Raw genomic sequence first — 25,924 nt, 5'->3', positions numbered from 1 at the left:
TTCATTGTTGTTCAAGGTGGGAGGGGGCTGTAGCTTTCCTGTTCGAGAGGGTTTTTGAGAATGGCGATTCCAACGGTTCGGTTTTCATTTCGATCCCACCGTATCTTCGACCTAACTTTAGCGATTCCCATAAATTTGTTTTCGCAATAAAATTTTATCTTTAAGTTTTGCATTTGCTTCAAACATCTCCTTTGTTTGAGCTTTACCCCTAAGAAAAATCTATGCTATGCCCCTTTGATTGAAGCGGCAGTTCACTTTTAGGTTAGAAATGGAACCAAAGCTAGCGAAAGAGTAAACTGTTTTTGAGACTGATAATGGTTTTAGAGTTTATATAGCCGAGTCATAGCGGGTAAAACTACACTAATAATAATATCGTAATTATTATAACCACAAGGGGAATATTACTCGCTTGATGATGGAAGTGTAACACAAGTTTTGTTGAAATATATATTTTTAGTAAAGTAGACGAAATAAGGCTGGGGATTGTAAGTTTCTGTTGTCAGATTTGAACACTGGAACACAAGAGGGAAAACAATCAAAATACAGTAATGACAATAAAAAAAAGCTAAAAGACGAGAAAAATAGATAAATTGGCGAGAAAGAAATAAAAAATGGCCGTTGTAGCGGTATGAAGGGGGTGCAGGAAGTCTGTGAGTACTGTGTAACAGTGCGCTTTCACGTTATGATAACTTGAGGCAGCAAGGAGGTACAATGTTCTATGCAATAGAGGTGCAAGTATGTGGTGCAGCCAAGCCTTGGTTTGCTTCAGAAATAAGCTAGCAATTGATATTACGTAAAAACGAGCAGTTTGTGGGTGTTATGGATATAGTTGGTTAACATGTCTTCGTGTCCGAAAACAATGGGTGTATCTCTTATGTTTATAAGTTGACAAGAAATATTACGTGACGAATTCGGATGGATTAAAAAATAAATAATAAAACCGGTAGTTGAATAATTCGGCTCTATTTTAGTATACGTAAAAAAGATAAAATAAAGTAGTATTGTGTTGAGCTTTTTTTTTCAAATTTTAGGTTATCTTTGCTTCCTCTAATGAGATAAATATGCCTCTTCAATTGCACCTATTGTATAAAGATCATTAGGGTACTCTTTGGAGCAAAATAGGTCAACTGGTTTTGGGGTGGGGGTGTCAGAAATGCGTGTTGGTTTTGGCCCCGGCAATATGGTCATTGAAGTGTTGCTGGATACATACTTAAGCTCAGATTGTCCATTCTAGTTTTGAATGAATTTTTTTTTTCAGTCGTAATAGAGCGACGGCAGAGCAACCCAGTACAGCCACTCGTGGTCCAGTCAACTGGCGGAAGTTCTTCTTTGCCCCAATTCGGTTTAACATCACCATCTGCCCCATTATCACGCCAAAATTCAAATATCACTGGTGTGGCTTGCTTATCCTCACCTCCGTCCACCTTGCAACCAAGTCCATTGACGTATCAACAAATATTTAGTGAACAGGTTGGATTTATTGCAGATTTTTATGGTGGTTGTTCATAATGAAATGTGACTAGCTTATCCAGTTGGTTATGTTTGCACAAGTCCCTACACAGAAAGGGGGGGGGGTCCTTCGCTTATAGAGGGGAGGGATTCTTCGCCTCTAGAGGGGAGGGGGTACCGAAAGTAACTATCCTCCTCCCTTCCTCATCCCTATATATTCTTGTGTAATTGCTTCTGCTAGCATAACCACTCTGTAGCAGATCTCGTTTGATTGACTCCATTTTGATATGGAGTTAACAAAGAAGTTAACTACAAAGAAGTTGACGGCTAGTTTTATTGCATTGTTCATATTACCTGCCGACGAAAAAAGTGTCTTTGAATTCGGAACATGTTACTAAGTACGGTGGCCGGCGTTTATCCCTCGCACCCCCCCCCCCCTCCCATGGAGTATAACAAAAAATAGAAACTGATAGTCTAATAGAAATAAAACAAAAGATTTTTTTCGTGAAAAAGACTATGTCAATAAAAAATGAACAGAAATTAATTTTAAAAGCTTTTCGACAAAACAAGTTTGTTCACCACCATCAATACCATCACCATCAATCACCATCAATAAATAAATGAAACCCAACACGAACAGAAAATACAATAAATAACCAAGTCAAGCTCAAAACGAGCAAAATTTAAAAGGAGTAGGGTTAACAACCACTATGTCTTCTCAAGACCAGAACATAATTTGCACTATACTGAAAACAAAATACAGATTAAATATTTTCACTTTTTTGACTTTAATAAATAAAGAAGTATTAAGACTAAGGAATAAGTATCAGAATATGTATAATAAACTGACAATCCATGGTTATTATTTTTTTTTTTTTTGTAAAGTGCAAATTATGTTTTGGTCTTCAGAAGTCATGGGGGTTGTCAGCCCTACTCTTTTTAATTTTGCTTGTTTTGAGTTTGACTAGGTTATCTATTGTAATTTCTGTTCGTTTAGGGTTTCATTTATTTATTAATCGTTATTTGTAGTAGTTTCACGCTTAGAAGATAATAAAAATTAACTCGTAGAATTTGACAACGCTTTCGTCCGTAAACACTTAAACAATAAGAATTTGTTGGTTCCCAAAGACAACTATCCTTTCAAAGGATAGCTAAACCCTTTTAAACTTTTGGTGCCATATGTTTTAGCTTAATTTTGCTGATTGTTCGCCTACATTTTTTCTTCTTTTTTTTAAATTTGGCACCCGCTATTGCCAAAAACTGCAGAAATTTATATGACGGTCTTCAACAAAAATGGAGTATTTTCCACGTTAGAGAATTTTTGCCGAGGGGGGGGGGGGGTAAACGTTTAGAACCATTAAGTACATATTAAGTTAGTCAAATTGGTTTCTGAAATAATATTTATTATTTATGAAATAATTTGTGAATTTTGGGATGCTTAACCCTATTCTTTGGGAATTTCCTTACGTTTGCACAAATCTAAGTTAATAAGGCGTTTTGTTCTTAAAACTAAAGAAAAAGACATGAATAATTGGATTAACTTGTTATGTTGCATTTAATAGAGCCATGATTCCAACAGCAACAACAAACATTTTCAAAAATAAACACATCAATACTTTTTTGTATATGTTTGTACATTTTTTAAAGACTGTGTCTTTCATGGCAAGTTAAAAAAAATTTCGAGTCTTGGGACGGAACAAAAGTTGGAATGAACTAAAATTTTTAGCCTTGTAACGCATATAGAAACATATTCTGTGAAAACCCTAAGCCTAACGCTATTATTGTTGTTGAGCAGTTTTTGCTATGTTTGCATATGTTAAATTTTGTCTGGTCACTATGCTTATTTTGTAAATTAGGAATGGGCATGACCAGGATGTGGGTGAAAGCAAAAAAGAAATGAAATAAATGGAATGGACGGAGATTAACTTTCTAGTAGTGATGGTGTTAAGGTTGTTTTTTTTTTATGTCATTTTCACTGCCTCATGTTTTTATAAAAGCGAATCATCTAAATTTTCAAACTCCGTCGAATATTATTGTAAAAAATTATCAAAAGCTTTGGTAAAAAGTTATTACAAAACTAGCATTTCGCATTTTGTAAATTTGAAGCGGTTGTAATTTTATTCATAAAACTGATTTAAATTTAAATTTCTGATGATGTAGTCATTTTTTGTAGCATTTATATTAAACATGTTTATAGGGTTTTTTTTTTTTTTTTTTTTTTTTTTTTTTTTTTTTTTTTTTTTTTTTTTAAGACACTTTGAGAAAAGTATTAAGATTTCTTTGTATCTGCTCAAGGATTAACCTTGGATATGTCTTGATTACTGTGATCTTTTTGAATAAACCAAGTTTATGGACTACCAGTCAAATTTCCCTGGCTTATATCAGGAAAGCTTATAATGGTTTATTTTATCATCACATCTTATTTTTAATGTTTCACTTCATTAACTACCTTCCCCCCCCCCCCAATAAAAATAATCTCTCTAGTTCTTTCTTGACATTGCTTTACAACATGTTAGCGAAATAAAAAAAAAGTGGGGCAATGAACCACTACGTTATGAAACTGTGAACAAAGATTGAATTATACACGAAGTTCGAGAAAGCTCAAAATTGTCTTCCATCCATTAGACCCACCCCCATACCCTCACTTGACCTTCTCCCGTTGGAAAGCAGAAGGTCCTGCATGTGCCCTGTGTTAGCCCAAATCGGCTGTGACAATTAAAAGTGTGATATATGCCGTTTTTGTAACTTTTCAGGAGAGCCTAAAAAGGGCAAAAGTTTGTGGGCTGTGGTCGCTCTGAAGGATGAGGCTAATGGGGATAAAGGGAAAATATACTAAACCAACTTTTTATGGTCTTTTCGGTCGTATAGATTAAATTCAAGTATTCTGAGCGAATTCAAAACTATTACATTTTATGGCGTATTTCTCCTTTTTTTGACAAAAAAGGAGACAAATGCCAGGTCCCTATAATAATAATAATATGTTGCGAAAACAGGCTTGTGCCTCTATCTACAAAAATTTAAATAATCAAATGCTTTATCACTATAATGATTGTCAATCTTTTTCTTAAATGCATTGACTGAATCTGAGTTCCACTCGGAGACAATGCGGTTGCTGAATGCCCATCTACCAACATCTCTTCTGAAACGTTCTTCAGTTAGCTTAAACTCGTGACCTCTCAGGTTATTATTCTTGAATGTTATTATCTCTTCTGGAGGGATGTTGTCGTAATATCTGTTGCATATTTTGTATACTTCAATAAGATCTCCTCTCAAAAATCGGTATGAGAGGCTTGGAGCGACAGTTTTTTCAAACGGTCTTGGTATGATAAGTCTCTAAGAGATGGAACAAATTTAGTAGCCCTCCTTTGGATTTTTTCTATTGCATTGCTGTCTTTTTGAAAAAATGGTCTGGTTGTTGTATGACCGTATTCGATCATTTGTCTCACCAACGATTTGAAGAGTATAGAAAACAGTGTTGAGTCAGTAAGAGAGAAATTTTTTCGAATAATTCCCAAGACTTGTGATGATTTAGAGATGATTGACTCGTAGTGCTTAGTGAAAGTCATGTCACTGTCTATTGTCACTCCCAAGTCTCGAGCTTCTTCTTGTATAGGTATCTGTTGTCCTTCAAAGCAGTAGTGCCGAGATATGTTAGCTTCATAAGATAATCCTCTTCTGTCATTCTGAATTGCAACAAGACCGATAAAAAGAGACATACGCCACTTAGTGGCTTATTTCTCTTTTTATCTTCGTAACGGTTCAAGATAGGACAATTCTGACTCCACCATTCGATTCCTCGTGATTACGTTTATACATGCATAGAATAACTCATTTTTGACCAAAATGGCATATATCGCACTTTTAATTATCAGAGTCGAAATTTTTCTCTTGTTTAGGAATGCATCGCAAACAAACCAAAAAGATTGGTTGGTTTTGAAAGCTTCAGAATTGATAAGTTTTTTTTGTTTTTTTTTTTCAGGTAATAAATCAGATTCGTCTTCAGTCACGAAGTCCCTCAACAGATTCAGCTGTTTTACGAATGCTCCAAAGTCCTCCTCAACGACTTACTCTGACAGCCCAACGCCAGGACACAGGAAAATCCTGACTCTAAACCAGTTTCTTATGGAAAAAGGCTTGAGTGCCTTATAACCTCTAAGCAATTTTAGCCCCTTTGTTTATAGAAGCTCAAAATAAGATGCAGAAATGATTATTTCTTTTTTCTCCTAAAATGAGCTCTCTGAACATCCATTCACTTCCTCTTAGTACTAAAGAGCTATTACGTCAACTGTTATATTAGTGTTAAGATTTAAGTAAACCTCATTAGCGTGACCTTAAAATAATGTATTAGAAATAATGTCTCCGAAACTGTCTAAAGTCTCTTTTGGCACTGAATGAGTTTGAAAAAAAATTAAATAGAAAATATTTTATATCGAGTGAAATGACCTATATTTTCTTTTTAAAAGTTAAATAATGACGTATAATTACACCTTTATTAGCAAAAAATGAGTATGACCTAGGTACCCTAACACGGGTTTCAAAAATAACTACGAAATCTAAATGGTATGTTTTAAAGTATTTTCCCCCTCAGATTCATTATTCAAGGTTTCTAATAGCGTTGGGAAAATGGCGTGAAATATTAATTCGGAAACATCCCTGCTGTTACTAGATACAGTTGATAAGTTGTTTTACAGGGCTGATTCGTTCAAAGATGTTATTAGTATCCAAGCGCGATGTACGTAAAAAAAAACTAAAAAAAGTCAGATCTCTGGTGTTTTAATATGGGTCCCATACACATCAAGAACGACTAGCGCCATGGACAGAATAACGTTACTGAGATAAATTAAAAACTTGAAATACATTTTACAACAGTAGTCACAAAGTGGTCCTGGGTATAATTTAAAGGCTTAGAGAAGACTGAGGACCGCCTTGGACCCTAGGGCCCCAGGGTGGTCCGAGGACCCTAGATCGTCTTTGTTAATTTGAAATATTTGTAGTCCATCTCTTCAAGGAAACCATGTTCTGTTGATTCATTCAATTTTCTCCATGTATTGAGTTCCTAAGATATTCAGAAGTATTTCTTATTTCCAAAATGCTTTGTGTCTACTTTCTCCAACAGCAGAAATAGTTCAAAATTGGATCTATCGATATCAACTTTTTATCATATCTTAAATGCTTCAAAGAAGAAGACAAATTTCCTTTTAGACTCGGCTGCTTATACAAAACACTCAAAACATGTTTTTCGGTGTTTCCACTTTCCTCTAAAATTTGTGTTTTGTAAGATACGTTTTGAATTTTCGCGGTTGAAATGGTGTTGAACCAACTTGTGTTAACAGGCTTTTTGGTTCCCAATATGTTTTGTCGACGTTTTCGTACAGTGAAAATAGTGGACTGAGTTACCCCTGAAGATTGTCAGGGGGCCCCTTTCCCCAGAAAATTTTCAAGAAGAAAGGCGTTTAAAATTCAGATATTCGATACTCAAATGAGCTTCTTTAAATTATCAGACCAATTGTTTTGGAAATTTTTGGGATCTCCTCTCTTGTAAGTTTAAACTGCGGGTACCTAGCTTGGTTGCAGATCTTTGAAAATTATAAAATAATTTTATGAACAAACGATAACACAAATAAAACGGAAAATTCTTAAGCATTGATATGTATTATTTTGATTGTCTTAAACTGTTATTTTAACCGTATTGAACAAACAAAAAATATGTGCATAAACATTAATATATAAATATATATCTTACAAGTGGCCAAATTGCTATATCCAAAAAAAAATTTGCTTGTTGGTTTTGTTTGAAGGAGCTAAACATCCTCTCTTTTTTTTTCCAAAGTAAATACTTTCGGGGTTCAGAACCGATTTGTTTCTTTAAAAAAATGGGTACTTGTCAGTTTTCCCGACCACACTCAAGAAGTGAAATTAGGCTAGTCATAATGAAATATACCAACATATGATGAGAATATAATACTTTAGAAAAAAAATTATGGAAACTACAACAGAGAATTAGGATGCAGGCCGCCCAGGACGCATTATATTAGGTACCTAACCTAACCAACTCTAGGCTATATATTAAATATTTAATTACAATATATCTGTATAGTAGTTTATTTCACTGAGACTAAGCTAATTATCTCCTAATGCAGACAGAGAAGCCAGTTTTAGTCAGATCAAGAACTTGAGTGTGGTTGAGATAAATAACAAGTACCAAAAAAAATACTGTTAATGCCAGATTTTAAACATACTAAGCTTGTTAAACATGTTAAACTTGGCTATTTTAGTCCTTGTTATCATTGTTACATAACTAATTTTTAAATTATGCTTAAGATTAACTGTATTAATTAATTATAATTTTTCGTATAATTTACTGTAACTATTAATCTATTACCATTAACCATATAGTTAAGTATAGTTATTAATTACGTTTAATTAATTTTGAGAGAAAAATGATTTTTTAATTGAACATATTTAGGAAATTCGATAAAACTTAACGAAAAACACCCCTAGGTAAAGCCGTGAAATGCTGTAAACACTATTCCTAGTGGACCTTTTATGCTGTCAGAGACCTGAGACGAGATAAGGGCATTATAAGGATCAGTTTCGATAGGTTTTCTTACTTGAGCACCATCCTCAATGATTGCAATATCAGTTGAATAAAATGTTTCGTCAAAGAACGACTGCTTTAAAATATTTTGCTCGTAACATTTGATCTCTGGTCATGTGGATTTATTTGTAAAAGTTATGTAACCATTGATGATGGTGAGGGAAAGAGGGATTTTTGGCAATGAATCTGCTTGTCATTACATAATGACAAATAAATAATTGAAAAATGTGGTTTGTTTAAGTACAGTTATTTGTCTATTATTTTTAGTTCTAATTTATTTTTGTTAAAATACGTAAAATTTCCTGACGACATTATGAATTTTGCGAATTGATTGATGAAAAAATATGGTTGTATGATATAAAGGCAGAAACGTGTTGCGTACAACAAAGCTCATTTTTTAACAGTTGGAGGGACACATGAATTTGTAGTATTTTATTTACGAGTTTATAATTTTAGTGATTCGAATTGTAGAACTAGCAAAAATATGTATTGTGAACAATTAGAAAATTATGCCCCCTCCTGGGTACGGCCCTGCCATTGGTTTTCTAGCTATTTGAGTAGTTTCTCCCGTATCCGACGCTATAGCCAAATTGCTAATTTCGGAAACTAAGCGAGGAGAAGTTAGTTTTAGCAAAATGGTTTTGGCCAAATTGACAGTTGTTTTTGATATTTGAAAACAGCTCTAAATTTGAAAACCTATAGTCAATTGTGAATTCCGGAAACTAAGCAATTAAAAGTCAGTTTTGATTATTTTGTAACAAATTGAAATTTTCTTTATATTTGAAAACAGTTCTAACTTTGAAAAGCTATAGCTAATGACGAACTGCAGAAACTGAGCGATGAGAAGTTAAATAGTCAGTTTTGACAATTTTGACAGATTGGTGATTTATTTTTGAAACGGTTTTAAATTTGAATATTGATAAATTTAAATTTTTGAATTAGACTAAAGTGGACGCATCAACTATGGGCTTATTACATTGTACAATATTTTCTTATTTATTTTAATATGTAGTTTAGACCGGGAGGCTCTGTTGAGCCTCATTTGCGACGGAATGAGGGAAGAGGCGCAGTTGAGGAATTTGGCTTGGGTCTTACTTTCAAAGTATAATATTGTCAAGGGCCTCCCAAGAAATTTGAGAATATTTATGGTGATTATTTATTATCATATAAGAATAAATAAATCTAAATTATCTACCATTTTTTCATGATTTTCGAACTTTTTTCTACATATAGTTTTTACATACTTGACTGACAACAATCTAGGTTTTGTTTTTTGAAATCACTTAATAGGGCTGCAAATTCAAAATGTTTAGTCTGTGCGCTAAAATCACAAATCCCATGTTTTTTTTTTCCTTGGTTCAGTACACCTAGTAGAATATGCAAATGTCATATGCACGACTATCTGATTATTTTTGACCGATATTGGCTAGAGAGAGAAATTTGTTATGACAAACAAACAGCAATTAGAGTATAACGGTCACCCCAAGAAGTATAAAACTTTCCCAAGGGGGTGGTAAAAAATATGCTAAAATAAAACATTAAAAGCCAGTTTGAGATAGAGATAAAGCTATTATAAAAAACAAGCAGCACTTGTCGGGGTGGGGTCAAATATTCATAAAAACATGACAGTCTATTTACAATACATTTTCTAATTGTCATCGCAGAATAAACCATTTCATCAAATGCGCTATTCTGTTTGTACCCTGAGAGGTCATAATAAAGGGCAAATCTTCAACATTTTTATTGGTGGGGGGGGGGGGCAAGAAGGGTCCATATCTGGATAGTCAAGGAGCATGGGTATATAATAATTTTTTCGAAATTATTGGGGTGCACTGCCCCCCCCCCCTTGCTCTCTCTCAAGCGACGCCCCTGGTCATAATCACTACTTTGGTGATATATTTACCCCACCACTTCCAAAAAAACTACTAAAATTCACACTTACTAAAAAGCATTTATTGAATTAAAAAATAAGAAGTCTTTGTGATCGCTGTTCTGTGTACCCTCATCTTTTCTAAATATTTAATGCTAGGAATATTTTTTAGAAGTATTTTATTAAATAGATAATAATATGATTCAGGACTTATCAAATATAAGTAAATCTACCGAATTTGTGGAGAACAGAAATGTTTGAAGGTTACAAAAAAAAACATGATAACATTAGCCTAAAGATTTTAATTATTAAATTACTATATATTGTGCATTTTTACTTTATTTATTTTTTTCATTTTGGTGGGGTGAAAACATTTACAAGGCATGGATCTCCCTTCATGAGCCGATCAGGGATGCTTTAAATTTCAAACAATCTACAAGGAAAAATAGATAAATGTGTATAAAGAAGTTTTTAGGAAGCTGCTCGAGTTTCGTCAAGCGTTTATAATTTTGGGTATTTGCGCCAAGCGTAAATACCCAAATTTGAACTTTTTACAGGGTTCGCCTTTGAGAAAATGAAACAGATTTTCTGGAAAGTTTTTAGGGAGCTGTTTGAATTTCGCCCTAAAGCTTAAATCCCTTCATTTTGACTCTTAAACATTAATAATGTTTTAAAGCAGTACTTTGGCAAATAATATTTCGGGCAAAACCTCCGCTTTGTTTGTTGATACCCAAGTTTGAACATTTTGAAATTTCGATTCGCGGAACCCATATTTTTTCTTTTGGACAACTTTTTTATTCTTCGAAAAATATTGTTTTTTAGAACTTAGGAAAAGCTTCTATAAAAGAAAGATTTGTTTGCGTGTGTGTGTTTTAGGTGTCTTGGAAAGTTTTAATTTGTGTTATTTTAGGTAAAATAATTTAATCCTAAAAATCTCCAACATAATGGATCACAAAAGGTCTGAATATTAGTACTGTTTTGCTTTTTGCTTAGCTTAATGTTTTTATGAATTCTTGGGGGTTTAGCTATGTACGCATCAGACCTTCAGAGTGTTGGGGTCACAACCTTCTTCCTAAGAAGAAAGTATGAGGTCTCATAAAGTGTATCCTTAAATCTAAGTTTCTTTAAGGGGTCTTTTGGACTAATCTTTGACGAGCTATCTAAGTGAGAATGTATATAGGGAGTATCTATTGCCTCCAATTGAGGGGAGGGGCTGAGGATAATCCAGAAATTGTTGGGACAATTCCCTGACTAATGCCCATTTATTCTTCCCCCAATTAAAATGGGGCTAGTCTGTAATAATAAAAATTGTAAGCCATAGACACCAGGGTGGGTTCAGATTTTCAGGGAAATAGTAGGTGGAACGTGGTCAAAGGAAGTTGGGCCCCCTAATTTGGTGTAAATATTAAAAAACGATTATTTACAGCTTAATTGTGTTTTTCCAGAATTCTATCAAATATTCTTCTCAGTCTTAAATCAATTTTTTTTAATAAGCCGTGCTTTTATTTATTACCGTCTATTGAAACCTATGGACAGCGTAGAGAAGTGAGCTTTGCATTTTACGAATTTACGTTCGGGTAATCCCTAAGGTCAAGGCTGTATCCAGGGTTGTGGGGCGATTTTGAACTCCCCTCGAAATTTGGTCGGACTCGTAAAAAATTAACAAATATACATATAAACTAATTTTTTGACGGGTTTTCCATTTTTTGAAGCCCCGTGCCCCCCCCCCCCAAAAAAAATCAAAATAATAGTAAATTTCTGGATACGGCCTTGGCTAAGGTATTACCGCTAGCTATCTTTAAATTTGTATTACTTTTATAGACTAAGATTTTGTTTTCTTCCCTAGATCTCTTCCCCTAGATTCCCCTTCCCTTGAAGTCAGAGACGCTATGAGGCCATAACGTTATGTCTACATTTTTAGCAAAATACTTCTGGTTGTTTTTTTTTTTATTATTATTATTATTTCTGCTTCATTCCGCTTAAGAATGATTTTGTTTATGTTTGAACAAATGATTTTAAACCTAATCTGGGCTACATCCAGTTATAAACTAGCTTATTCAAGCTTAATTTTTTAAGTTTAAGTAATTAAATACGATTTGTATTCGATTCAAATACAATTGCAGAACTGAATCGTATCTTTGAAATACAATTCGCTCTAATTCTGTATCTTGTTGTTGTCTATGATATTTATAAGGTACATAGTTTTTTTGCTAGGTTTGAGGTGTTAATCGGATTGAAAAAGTTTTGTTTTTCAAAAAATTGAAAAATTGAGATAATTTTGGTGATTTCTGCTTGTTCTTGAAAGTTTTGGCCAACCGTTTTATCAAGAAAATCTTCCTTGTTGTTTATTTCTATCCATAAAATAAGAAATATTTCTGTATTAATCAGCTGTTGGGATCAATCTCCTGCTTTTTTTATAAGATTTTGTTTATAAATATTTTTTGTATCAGCTCTAGGAAAGTTGCAATATTTTTTATTAGTGTCATACTCGTTTTTAATTTATATTCGTCGCAAAAATGTTTTTCTTTTCAATTGGTGCTTCTTGTTTACGTAAAAATTATGTTGCCTCTTTTCTCTTTTTTCCTCCCTTTTTTCGGGTCAGAAATTGTATGTTTTTAGTTATAGCTGTTTTTTATTGTTTATAATCGTTTCTTATCGCTTGTATATATATATATACATACGTACTTGTTGGAAAAAGTTTTGAAAATGCTCAGTTTGTACAGAAATAATATATTGGAAGTTTTTCATATAAACGCTTTTATTAATAAAATGCCTCATTTTTCTTGGAATATGATAATATTAGGTAGTGTGTTATTTTATATTGTTTCCCTTACTTCATGGTAAGTTCAGATCGTAATATCTGAGACCATACTGCATAAGCTTAACAACAAAATTAATTAAAAATTTTAACTGCGAAAACAAATAGGATAATTACATCCAGTGAAAAAAAGAAGAATGCAATATAAATATTTTGGTTGAGGCCTCTGCTCAACCGTCCTTACTAAGAATTAAGAATAAATGTAAAAATAATGATAAAGGTTCAAATGATAATATAAATTGTAGAATGATAAAATTAAAAAAAAAACAATAATAATTGTTCACAAGATAGAATGAAAACATGACAGTAATAAAAAGATAAACCTCAAAAAGTAAGATAAAACAAATTCCATTTGCCCTTAAAGTTTGTCTTTTCATATTGTCCTTTAAACTTTTAGCCATATTAAATATTAAAAAAAAACTTAAAACGAAATGAAATTATTCTGTATATGAGAATCCGTAGACAGTTGCTCTGGAAAACTTATCACAGCTACAATCATAAAACGGCTTATGCTTGAAATGTTGGTATTTGTTAAGGAAAATGTGAAGCAAAATTAGGTCCACATGGGGCAAAAGTGAAACCTGAAAGGGGCAACTATCCACCCCTTCTCATAGCCATTTATGATCGTGAAGAGGTAATTAATCTTCTATTATAATTGAGTATCAGTTATAGTTAAGTATAATGCTTTTTATATTAGGGTACACGTTACCTGATTCCATTAAGTATCTAAAGATCGTTTTCTATGAAAACTAAGCCCTCCTCCCTATTATGATTGGTTCAGCCCTCTAGTGATTGTTCAGTTAGCAATTCTAATACTCATTTCCAAGAGTTTACTCTTTTTTTGTTTTTTCCAGTGTGGAAGCAGGTTGATTTATTTGTACATTTATTTAAAAAAATCCCAAAAAAAGTTTTGCAAAGGAAGAGCAGAAATAAAAAAAAAACGGCGGGCGGGGGGGGATGGTACCTAGTGATTTTAGGAAAACCCTAATTAATCCACTGTATAAGGAAGGTGATAATGGTGAATGCGACAATTATAGAGGCATTACCCTGGTCTCTGTAGGTAGCAAATTACTTAGTAATATGATGCTTTTTAGCATGAGAGTTTAGACTAGACAAAGTTTTAAGAGAAGAACAGGGCGGTTTTAGGAAGGGCAATGGATTAGTCGGCCAAATTTTCACTCTTAGGTTAATAATATGAGAAGTACCTGAGTCATCAAACACTTCTAGTTCTCAGTTGTATATACTATGAGCAAGCGTAGGTGTTATCCTTGTAGGTTATTCCAGATAAATACATTAAAGTGATTAGTGCTATGTATGAGAATAACAATGCTTCGGTTAAGGTAGGAAATGAGGTTAGCATCTGGCTTCGTGTTAAATCAGGAGTTGAGCAGGGATGTATTTCTATTCCTATTTACATGGATCATTTTGATGGGATTTGTCTTAAGGAGCAGAGGAAAGGCAATGGGGGAACACCTAATCCAATGGGAAAGAAAAACTTTCCTGGATAGATTATGGTGATGATTTGACCATTTTAGATAAAAGTGTGAGCAAGATGATTGAAGTTTTAGAGGTTTTGCTAGTTCAGGGTGGTAGAATAGGTTTGAAATTAATCTTAAGATGATTAATTCGCTAAGGCTAGGAATAAGTGAAGATGATAAGGTGACGATGGGTAACGAAACGATTTACCAAGTGGAAATCTTCACTTACCTTCGTAGTATTATTTTTAAAGACGGTGGGAGTGGTGAAGACGTTAAAAGTAGAATAGTAGGCTCAGGGTGTTTTTTCACAATTAAAAAAAAGTTTGGAAGAATAGGAAGATAACTGCATACCAAGATTAGAATATTAGAAGCTACAGCGATGACAGTGGTCAAATATGGCTCTAAAGCATGGACCCTCCGAAAAGTGGATGAAGATTTGCTAGATGTTTTCCAGAGAAATTGCCTATGGATTGTTTATGGTACCCGGCTGACTGACCGTATTTCAAACAGTAGGCTGTTCGATAAGTGTGGTTCAACCCTGCTTTCTCGGGCTATAATGAGAGAAAGGCTGAGATGGCTAGGGTACGTTATGCGGATGAAGGATGACAGATTGCCGAAGATTTTCCTTTTTGGCCCTCCGTCTAGGGCTAAAAAAAAGCAGGCTGACCGCGGTTGGGGCGGGGGGATGCCGTAAAGAAAGATTTAGAAGAAATTGGAACTTCCTGGGAGGGTGTAAATAGGTAAGTCTTACATAGATTAGGATGGAGAAAAAGCGTGCGTACCTGTGTTGGCCTTAGGTGGCTTGGTGCTACGGTGAGTTGTTAGGAGTAGCAGTATACTTGAAATATAAATGTTCAAACACTCTTACGCGGGGCCATATCCAGGACTTTTTATTCGGATGTACAGGAGAGTTACAATAAAAACTTAAAAGCGCAACAATTTTTTTTCGTGTAAGTCGGAAAAAATTTCGAGGGGAGTTCAAACCGTGTACCCCGCCCTGGGTACGACCCTGCTCGTAAGGTACTTTCGAACTTCAGTGAATTTTAATTTAACATCAGGATTCCACGTCATGTGATGAAAAATACACTTACATTCTGTTGCGGATCAAAGTCTCCAGTCGGCAAGATAAAGTTTGAAATAAATAAAATTTGTACATTTTATGCAGTGGTAAAGCTCTATTATGAAATTATTTTTTAAATATGAATTTTAGGGAGTTTTTTTCTTCATGAGAAACGTTTGCTGTTCGTTGCTGGAAGTTTTCGCTTTACGAAATTTGTCATAAATTGCATAGAAAATCCAAATGAAAGTTATTTTTTGTATCGTAACAAAGACAAAAAGTATATAATACAGATATCCAACTTGCATATCGCGCAATGTTAAAAAAAAGAGTCGAGTATTAGGCGTGCCTTGAAGCTATTCGTGATCAGGGTGCAATATGTTAGAAGACAGTGTTGCTATATTTACTAAATAAGAAAAATCAAGTTTTTTAACTGAAAGTAAGGAGAAACATTAAAACTTAAAACGAACAGAAATTTTTCCGTATTTGAAAGGGGCTGTCCCCTCCTCAACGCCTAGCTCTTTACGCTAAAGTTTGACTCTGTCTCACAACTTTATTTTTTAAAACAATAAAAGCTTTAACGTAAAGAGCGAGGCGTTGAGGAGGTGACAGTCCCTTTCAAATACGGAATAATTTCGGTTCGTTGTAAGTTTTAATGTCGCTCCTTACTTTCAGTTAAAAAAACGTGTTTTTTTATTTTAATTTCTGAACGTTTTTGAATTAATGCAGGTTTTGATTTTGGCTCACCGTACATGAATAACCAAAACGAAATTTGCATATTAGTTTTACTTTTTTTTTTTGGTTATATAGCTTTCTCGAAAGTTGTCTAATTTTATTTACGAACTTTTTTTTTAGTAATAAATATACGTAACTTACTAATTAACTTACGTAACGAACTTCTATATTCGTATGTTTTTATTACGTATATTAGGGGGTTCGCCCCCTAGTCAATCGCTCTTTACGCTTAAGTTCGAACTTTGTTTCAATACTTTAAGAATGACCCCTTAATCACAAAGGCCGTTAATTAGAATAAATAGCTCTTATGAAATGACTAAAAAAAAGCTTTAGCGTAAAGAGCGAGGTATTGACTAGGGGGCGAACCCAATCATATGCGTAATGATTTCTGATCGTTTTAAGTTTTGATGTTGCTCCGTAATTTCGGTTGAAAAACTTTTTTATATTTAATTTCTGATCGCTTGTTTAAATAAGGCTGGAAAATTTGGGGTCCCCTTCAAAGCAATGTCCCTTCCCCCATGGAAAGATCCTCCCACGTAAACCCTGACCCCCCCCCCCCCCCTACCAGAAAAAATTCCCCCTGAAAATGTCTGTATGCTTTGCAATAATCAATACTATATGTAAGCATATGGCAAAGTTCGTAACTTGCAGCCCTTCCCCAGGGGACTGTGGAAGATTAAGTCATCCTCGTAGACATAGTTATTATATTTCGACCATGCTGAACAAAATTGTTATCTCAAAATTTTGATCGGGTGATTTTGGGGAAAAAATGAGCGTGGGAGGGGTCTAGTTGCCCTCCATTTTCTGGTCACTTAAAAAGGCCAATATGACTTTTAATTTCCGTTCAAATGAGCCCTCCTGCGATATTCTAGGACCAATGGGTCGATACGATCACCCCTGGGGAAAAGAAACAAAAAACAAATAAACACGCGTCCATGATCTTTCTTCTGGCAAAAATACAAAATTACACATTTTTGCAGATAGGAGCTTGAAACCTCTAATTATGGTTCTCTGATACGCCGAATCTGATGGTGGGATTTTCATTAAGGTTCTATGACTTTTAGGGGCTGTTTCCTCTTTTTTCGAAAATAAGGCAAATTTTCTCAGGCGCGTTACTTTTAATGGGTAAGATTAAACTTGATGAAACTTTTATATTTGAAATCAGTTTAAAAATCTGATTCTTTTGATGTATGTATTGGTATCAAAATTTCCGTTTTTTAGAGTTTCGGTTACTATTGAGCCGGGTCACTCCTTACCTACAGTTCGTTACCACGAACTGTTTGATAATCAATTTATTCTAACGATCAGTTTTTGTCTAATAGACGATCATAGAATTGAAACTGATGAATAATCAGAAGAAAATTCAGAATTATTTCATATGTTATTTTTACTTCCTTTAATTTTCTTTTGTAAATATTAAATTTTCTTAATAAGGTTGCTTTTAACTGGCAGGCAAAGTTGTGGGTAATTTATAATGGACCGTTCAGACGGATGGAAAAACAGACCGGCACGAGGGGAACAGCGTTCAAACGATAGGTGCAAAATTTTTTCCTAAAAGCACAGATAACATGCACTTGTATTCTCCAAATCTCTAAGCCAAGCGTATTCTCGTCAAATATCTTCATCTTTCTTGTTAGTTTTATGCAAAGCGTTGCTCGTGTTGGGTGAAAACTGATGGTTATGGATAAGAACTGCCAAATCTCGAACTTTCGCGTGCTTAACGATTGACAGGCTTTCAGCTTTCAAAAATTCTTGCTCATTTTTTTCGACGGCACATTAAAAACCAATCGGTGCCATAGGTCAATATGTTAGTAAAATTCGTTTAGGGCCTTGATTAATTTTATGGAAACATTTTTCATCTGAATGACGTCACAAATACCCAGACATCCAACACCCTGATGGTTTCACTCTCTACAGTGAATAAAACAGCATGAAATTAGGGTTATTTACGAAAGAAATTAAAAAAGCTGTCTTTCTTTTCACCGAACAGAGGTCGGCCTCCTGGTACTTCTAGCGTAAATAACAACTTTAAATTCCAACATGAAAGAGAAGTGGTAGAAATCTACAAATCTACAACCTGGACCATCAAATGAGACAAGACCAATACGAGCAGCTAAAGCAAAGGGCATTGCTAATAGAAGACAAGAGGTAGTGGGAATCCATATATAGAAACCTGCTGCGTGCCAAGTGACGGGGCCCGGCTTTTTCACTAAAGATAGTTAACAAGCATTTTAGTGAAGTAACTAAGCATCATTATCATCAGTGCTATAAATATCTCCTTGAAACATATTGAAATTGTTATCAGACTTAAGTGTACTGAAATCAAGGAGGCACACTTGTGCCTCTATAAAGAGGCGACCCACCACAATGTTAAGCGATTTCAGGTCCTAGAGGTCGCAGAGAGACGGCGGTAATCGCATTTTGTAGCCCAACCTCAAACTAAGAAACTTGCAAAATTTCATCCTCCGCCGACTTTATCTTCATGGGGTAAACTGGGCCGGAAGTTTGGACCCTCCCACCACAGCCCCCCGTTAACGATGTCAGATTGTGCATAAATTTATATTTTAATCTTTAGTATGGCCCGGGATCTTATCCTCGAAATTTCAGATCAATCCGATCACTCCTTACCTGTTTTCAAAAAACCAAATATAGCCACTTAAAATTCATCATCAGTTCTTTTTTTTTTCTTAGCCACGCCTACAGGCCACAGTTGGCAACGGATCCGGTTGAATGAGGACTCATTCGAAGCAGAATTTGACCTGTTAGGGCCTTTTGATATTTTCAGACCAAAAAAATTATCCCCCGAATTTACATTTACGAAAAACCTTAGTTTTTTTCAAATAATACAGATAAACAGGTTAGACATGCTTTGTTATGAAAATATCTGCGCGTCAATTTTCATAACAAAGCATGTCTAACCTGTTTATGTGTATTATTTGAAAAAAACTACGTTTTCTAAAGAGTTAAAGAGGCTGAGTTACAAGGTCAACCCTTAAAACGTACAGGGATTAGGAGGCACAGTTGGGGGGGCTGTTAAAGAGGCTGAGTCACAAGTTCGAACCTTAAAACGTACAGGGATTAGGAGGCACCCTGTACGACGTGATTTGAGTATTCAGGAATTAAAAGCCTTAACACAAGAATGTTCAAGAGTGGGGGTTTGGGGGGCGGCAGCCCCAACTTCAACTCCTGACACGATCAGCTAACAGTTAGTCAAGCAATAATAAGTAATAAACTGTACAAAAACGTGCAGAAATTATTTGAAAAAAACTACGTTTTCTAAAGAGTTAAAGAGGCTGAGTTACAAGGTCGAACCTTAAAACGTACAGGGATTAGGAGGCACAGTTGGGGGGCTGCCGCCCCCCAATTCTCCCGCTTTCGCGGCCTTTAAATAAAAAAAAAAAAATTTAAACTGAAAGTAAGGAGCGACATTAAAACTTAAAACGAACATAAATTATTCCGTATATGAAAGAGGCTGTGCCCACCACAACGCATCTCTCTTTAATATAATTTTTTTTTTGTTTAAAAAAATATTTTTCATAAAGTAAAACTTTAGCGTAACGAGCGAGGCGTTGAGGAGGGGACAGCCTCTTTCATATACGGAATAATTTCTGTTCGTTTTAAGATTTAATGTCGCTCCTTACTTTTCAGTTTAAATTTTTTTTTTTATTTAAAGGCTGCGAAAGCGGGAGGTTTGGGGGCGGCAGCCCCCCAACTGTGCCTCCTAATCCTTGTACGTTTTAAGGTTCGACTTTGTAACTCAGCCTCTTTAACTCTTTAGAAAACGTAGTTTTTTTTAAATAATAGTAATAAAGGCAATTGGAACTCATGAATATCATACCCTTAAAAACCGAATAAGCCAGTATTTAGTTCAAAACCGTAAGCAAGGTTATTACAGTTCCCAACCTGGAATACAGCCAGTGTTAACTATGAGCTAAAAAATATAATTGATGTTTGAACTGTCGATGCGGTAAAATACAACAATTTCCTGTGATGTCGTCTCTTGTGAGGAAAGCTACCACTCCTTCCTTCGGCCGCTGTTTGTTACTTTGAAGTTTAATATTCGTATAAAAATACTAAAATAATGATTAGTATTTCTGTAAAGTGTGCTACTTCAATATTTTCTCAAAGGGGGATGGGGTCTAAAATATCAAATGACAAGGTCGTGGTTTCAGTTGTTTTCAAGGTAAGTTCCTCGTAAAAACTTTTTAAACGGATATCCCTCATTGACACCGTCAGGGAGGCAATGGACCCCTAGGAAAAAAGAGGGATTTCAAAATGCATATAAGTAGAAAGATTCCCGTTTAAATCTTTGTGAATTCTAAATCTCTTAAACCTATGATCAAAAAAGAGAAAACCCATGAGAAAACTCTGTGGTACCTATGCAAAAAAGGTGATTTTCCTTGTTGTTCAAGCCAGGCGATTGTAAGTTTCCTGCATAGGGTTTTCGGCCATTGTGATTCCAATGGTGTAGTTTTTGTTTCGAGTCGACGTCAATTATGGGGGATTTAAGGCTATTTCGGAAAAACCCATAAATATGTTTTTTATAACATTTTAGTATTTAGACAAGATGAGATAAAAGATGTAGCTGATGAGATGTAGCTGATTCAGATTGAACGCCCCAAAAAATTAACTATCTGGACTTTGTTTGTCAAGGCCTGAATGCTAAGTGATGGGCAAGAGCTAGATTGGGAACCAATGTGAAAATGGAAAAAAAATATTGTTGTTATGTGTGTAGAGCATGGCATGGTTACCGCTAGGGCAACAATCTAACCGCCAAGTCCACCAGCCTGAATGGTTGAAATCTACTATCTCAGTAGTGGTATCTCAGGCCAACCGCCATAAGTAATTTCCGTCACGCTCGAAGACGGGTGGACTCAGTCGACCAGTCTAAATGGGGTAAATCAACTAGCTCAGAATTGGTGTCTCAGTCCACCAGCTTTAAATGTAGAAAGTCACGCGCTCAGTAGGTTTTTAGGATTAAGGTGTACTAGTTGAGCTGTGGGGTCCGAATATCTGGACTTTATTTGTCAAGGCCTGAATTATAATCAATGTGCATGCGATAGATTTGGAACACCTATGAAAGGGTAAAAAAAACACACCCTTCTCGTGTTGTGCTGTGTGTCGAGAATGGCATGGTTACCGTTAGGGCAACAGTCTAACCGTTGACGGTTTTAGGTATCCGTGAATAAGTTCTAAGGCGAGAGTGGAAGTTGGGACAAATTTTTGGAGGTACTCACCTCACCTGCCCAGAGTCTCAGCCAAGTGACCCTAAATTTGAAAAAGTGGAAATTGGCTCAGATTTTCTAAACTGAGCTGAGACAATGAATAGATACTATTGGGAAAGTGATTGGAGACGCTGGGCATCCGTGAACAAGTGCTAAATTGAGAGAGGAATTTGGGACAATATTTTGGGGCGCCCACCCGCCGAGAGTCTCGGGCAAGTGACCCAAAAATTTAAAAAATGTGTGAAAAATTCAAATTTTTTTCAGAATGTGGGGCTAAGCTTAGGCAACGAATAGGTACTATTTGAAAGATAAAAATGGCTTTGAACGATTGTTTTGCCTGTTATTTCAAGCAAATTTATGGTCCTATGTCAATTTTAAATTCTTGGTCAATCTTCTTAAGACCATAGGCGGGTGTGCCTTGTTTGCCTCTTTTTTAAATTCTTGATCAGCGTGCCTAAGACTCTAGGCAGGCATGCCTTTCCAAAAACTAACCTGAAAAGTATGTGTCCAATAAGAGAGTCATTCATACTCCTGCCATTTACCCGTGCCCCAGCCATTTAAACATTTGCCTCTCAATTACTTGGACTATCTGTCTTGGCTTTTCTCTGTCTACAATTACCCAGCCCAGTCTTGATGCAACCTCAACAACCTATTGCCCAAAATACTTGATAACTTCAATTCAATGTCTGCAATTACCCAGCCCAGTCTTGATGCAACCTATCCAAACTATTGCCCAAAATACTTGATAACTTCAATTCAAGCTTCCATCAGCTACCTTCCTGAATCAGCTACAAATGGCGATAATTTCTAGATTGCTTACAAACACTTTAAAACACTTATAAATGCTAAAGCGTGAGATCACTTATAAACTCCTTAGATTACTTATGTACGCCAAAAATCACAACAATTCCGATCACTTGTAAACGCTTTTGAAGACTTATTTAATATATTAGAACTATTATAAACACTTTTGATCTACAATAAATGATTTAGATCTCTAATGAACACTTTGGATCACTTATGAACACTTATAAATGCTTTTGATCACTTAAAACGCTTTGGACTAGTTAAAAACATTTAAATAAATTAAAAATGCTGTAGATGACTTATAATCCCTTCTAACATTTTAGATCACGTGTAGGCGCTTTAGATCATTTAGCCTATAAATGACTTCAGATCTCAGTTTTGTTTAACGTACGTATACACGATTTAGATAGCCTATAAAAAACTTTATATCACTTTTAAACGCTTCGTATGACTTATAAATGCCTTAGAATGATTATAAACACTCACGTTTTAAATTCTCTTATAAATTCTTTAAATATCTTAGAAACGCTTTGGATCACTAATAAACGCTTTAGATTATTAATAAACGTTTTAGATCACTTAAAAACAACTGAAATCAGCCATAAACGCTTTAGATGAATGCTCTTTGATTTTAATGGTTCTGATCACCTAGATACGCTTAGATAACTTAAAATGCAGTGGATCATTGTGAGCGCTTTTATCACTTATAAACGCTTCAAACCATTAATAAACAGTTTAGATCACTTTTAAAGGTCAGGAAATGGATCAAACCTTGGGGAACCCCATAATTTTTTTTTTCTGAAAGCACTTTTAAACGCTTCAGATCACTTAAAAGCACTTTAAAATAGTGAAATCACTGTTCACTTTTAATTTTTCATTTTAGAATAGTGAAACAACTGAAATCACTTATAAACACTTTAGATTAATGTTCTTTGATTTTAATGCTTCTGAGTATCTAGATAGGCTACGCTTAGATCATTTATCTTTTTTCTACAATTAGCCATGTCCACACAGAGATTTAGATCGCTTTGAATAGCGATCTACAATACTTATAAATGCTTTTGATGACTTATACGCAATTTAAATCTCATATAAACGCTTTATATCAGTTATAAACTCGTTAGATCACTTACAGACAGTTTAAAAATTTTAGAAAAACTATAGATTACTTATTTACATAAGATCATTTGCAAACACTTGAGAAAAATGAAATTCTTTACACAACGTGTTAACCCTTTTGATCACTTATCAAAGCTGTAGGTCATTTATAAGCACTTACAGCTATATATACACTTACAGCTAAGGTCATTTATAAGCACTTTAGACCACTTACCTTAGCCATGTCTTGATGCAACCTAGCGCAGAATACTTGATAACTTCAATTCAAAATCAACGGACTCGGTTGAAAAACGCGAAGAATCTTAATAAGCGCTCTAGATCACTTACAAACGCTTTAAAACACTTAAAAATGCTAAAGGCGGATCGTTATATCATTTATAAATGCTTTAGATTACTCATAAGCACTTTGGGTCTTTTATAGCGCTTTAGGTCATTTCTAAGCATTTTGCAACGCTTTAGATCGCTGATAAGCACTTCATTTTTTTTTATAATGCATTGGGTCACTTTTCAACCCTTTTTATCACTTATAAACGCTTTAGATGGCTCATTAAAACCTTAGGTATTTTACAACGATTTAGGTCATTTCTAAATCCTTTATGTCATTTATAAACACTTTAGATCACTCATAAGCACTTTAGGTCTTTAATGAGGGCTCATTCGAACTGTAATTAAAAGTTCTAGTGCCCTTTTTAGGTGAACCAAAAAAATGTAGGGCAACTAGGCCCCTCCCACTCTCATTTTTTCTCAAAGTCACCCGATCAAAATTTTGAGATAGCCATTTTGTTCAGCATGGTCCAAAAATATAATAACTATGTCTTTGAGGATGACGGTATCCCCCATAGTCCCTGGGGGAAAGGCTGCAAGTTATGAACTTTGCCCAATGTCTAAATATAGTATTGGTTATTGGAAAGTATACAGACTTTTTTCTGGTAGTGGGAAGGAGGTCGGGGGCTACGTAACTTTTAATGCCTTTACATCACTTGTAAATGTTTTAGATCACTCAGAAACACTTTAGGACTCTCATAAGCATTTTAGGTCTTTTATAACGCTTTAGGTCACTTTTAACCATTTAATCACTTATAAACGCTTAAGATCGCTCATTAGCACTTTCGGTCTTTTATGACGCTTTAGGTCACTTCTAACCCCTTTATAACACTTGTAAACGATTTAGATCACTCATAAGCACTTTAAGTCTTTTATAAGACCTTTTTTTTAAATTATAAAAATCGCACCTCCTCTCCTCTCGGTGACAAAATAATCTTTTTCACTTCAATTGAAACTTTAATGTCACCTATACTAATTTAAAAACAAGTTTTATGTTTTGAAAGACCCTTTAAATAACTTAAAAACAACTTTTACTTTTTATAAGACCCTTTAAATAACTAATACACGCTTTAGAGCGCTCATAAGTACTTTAGGTCATTTATAGTGATTTAGGTAACTTCTAAACCTTTTATATCACTCTTAAACCTTTTATATCACTAAACCTTCTATATCACTCATAAAAACTTTAGGTCTATTATAAATCTCTATGTTACCCTTAAGCACTTTATATCACTTATAAACGCTTTACGTTGCTCACAAGCACTTTAGGTCTTTTTTAACGCTTTAGGTCTCTTCTTAACACTTTATATCTCTTATAAAGGCTTCAGATCGCATTAGCACTTTAGGTCTTAATAACGGTTTAGGTTACTTCTAAATCATTTATATCACTTAAAGACGCTTTAGATGGCTCATAAGCACTTTAGGTATTTATAACAGTTCAGGTTACTTCTAAATCCTTTATTTTACTTATAAACATTTTAGATCCCTTATAGATACTTTAGGTCTTTTATAATTCTAAGCCCCGTATAACACTTATAAACGCTTTAGACCCCTTATAAGCACTTTAGTTCTTCATTTTTTTTCATTTCTACTTCCTTTTCTAATAACAATTTTGGTCACTTTTAAACCCTTTATATCACTTATAAACGCTATAGATTGCTCATAAGCAGTTTAGGTCTTTTGTAACGCATTAGGTCAATTCTAATCTCTTTATATTACTTATGAACGCTTTAGAACGCTCATTAACACTTTAGGTCTTTTATAACTTTGTAGATTATTTCTAATCTCTTTAAATTACTTATAAATGCATTACATTACACACTAGCACTTTAAGTTTTTTACAACGCTTTAGGTCACTTCTCGACCCTTTATATCACTTATAAAAGTTTAAGATCGCTTTTAATCCTTTTAGATGTTTTATGACGCTTTAAGTCACTTCTATTCCCTTTATATCACTTATAAATGCTTTAAATCACTCATAATAACGGTAGGTCTTCTATGGGATATCTATATGGGATATTAGAACTTTAGCCTTCATTTCTTTTCATTTCTACTTAATTTTTTGGATAACGATTTAGGTCACTTTTAAACCCTTTTTATCACATACAAACGCTTTAGATCAATCACAAAAACTTTAGGTATCTATAATGAATTAGTTCACTTCTAAGCCCTTTATATTACTTGAAACACCTTATATCGCTCATTAACAATTTAGGTCTCTATTAATTCTCAAGGTCGCTACTAACCCCTTTATATTACTCATAAATGCTTTAAATCGCTCATAAGCACTTTAGGTCTTTTTTAACGCTTTAGTTCACTTCTGATTCTTTTATATCACTTATAAATACTTTGTATCACTCATGACCCTTTAAATCACTTATAAACGATTTGGATCAATCATAAGCACTTTAAGTTTTTTTTATAACGCTTTAAGTCACTTCTAG

General features: G+C 34.5%; 1 protein-coding gene and 1 long non-coding RNA gene across 2 annotated transcripts in view; one reads left to right on the top strand and one right to left on the bottom strand.

The window, feature by feature from the left end:
* LOC148943706 (uncharacterized) overlaps positions 1–12,692 on the top strand; it is a 29,525-nt gene extending 16,833 nt beyond the window's left edge. The window contains exons 2-3 of the long non-coding RNA XR_016142944.1: positions 1,259–1,470; positions 5,429–12,692. This is a non-coding gene — a long non-coding RNA (uncharacterized LOC148943706). The remainder of the gene's footprint in view (positions 1–1,258; positions 1,471–5,428) is intronic.
* The window catches only part of LOC148943700 (uncharacterized), a 296,754-nt gene that overhangs the window by 58,237 nt on the left and 212,593 nt on the right, over positions 1–25,924 (bottom strand). The window lies entirely within an intron of this gene.

This window comes from Artemia sp. Qi Xiang Cuo, chromosome 15 (genome assembly GCF_049724085.1).
Source record: "Artemia sp. Qi Xiang Cuo chromosome 15, ASM4972408v1, whole genome shotgun sequence".
NCBI lineage: Eukaryota > Metazoa > Arthropoda > Branchiopoda > Anostraca > Artemiidae > Artemia > Artemia sp. Qi Xiang Cuo.
This window is presented reverse-complemented; position numbering and strand designations above follow the sequence as displayed.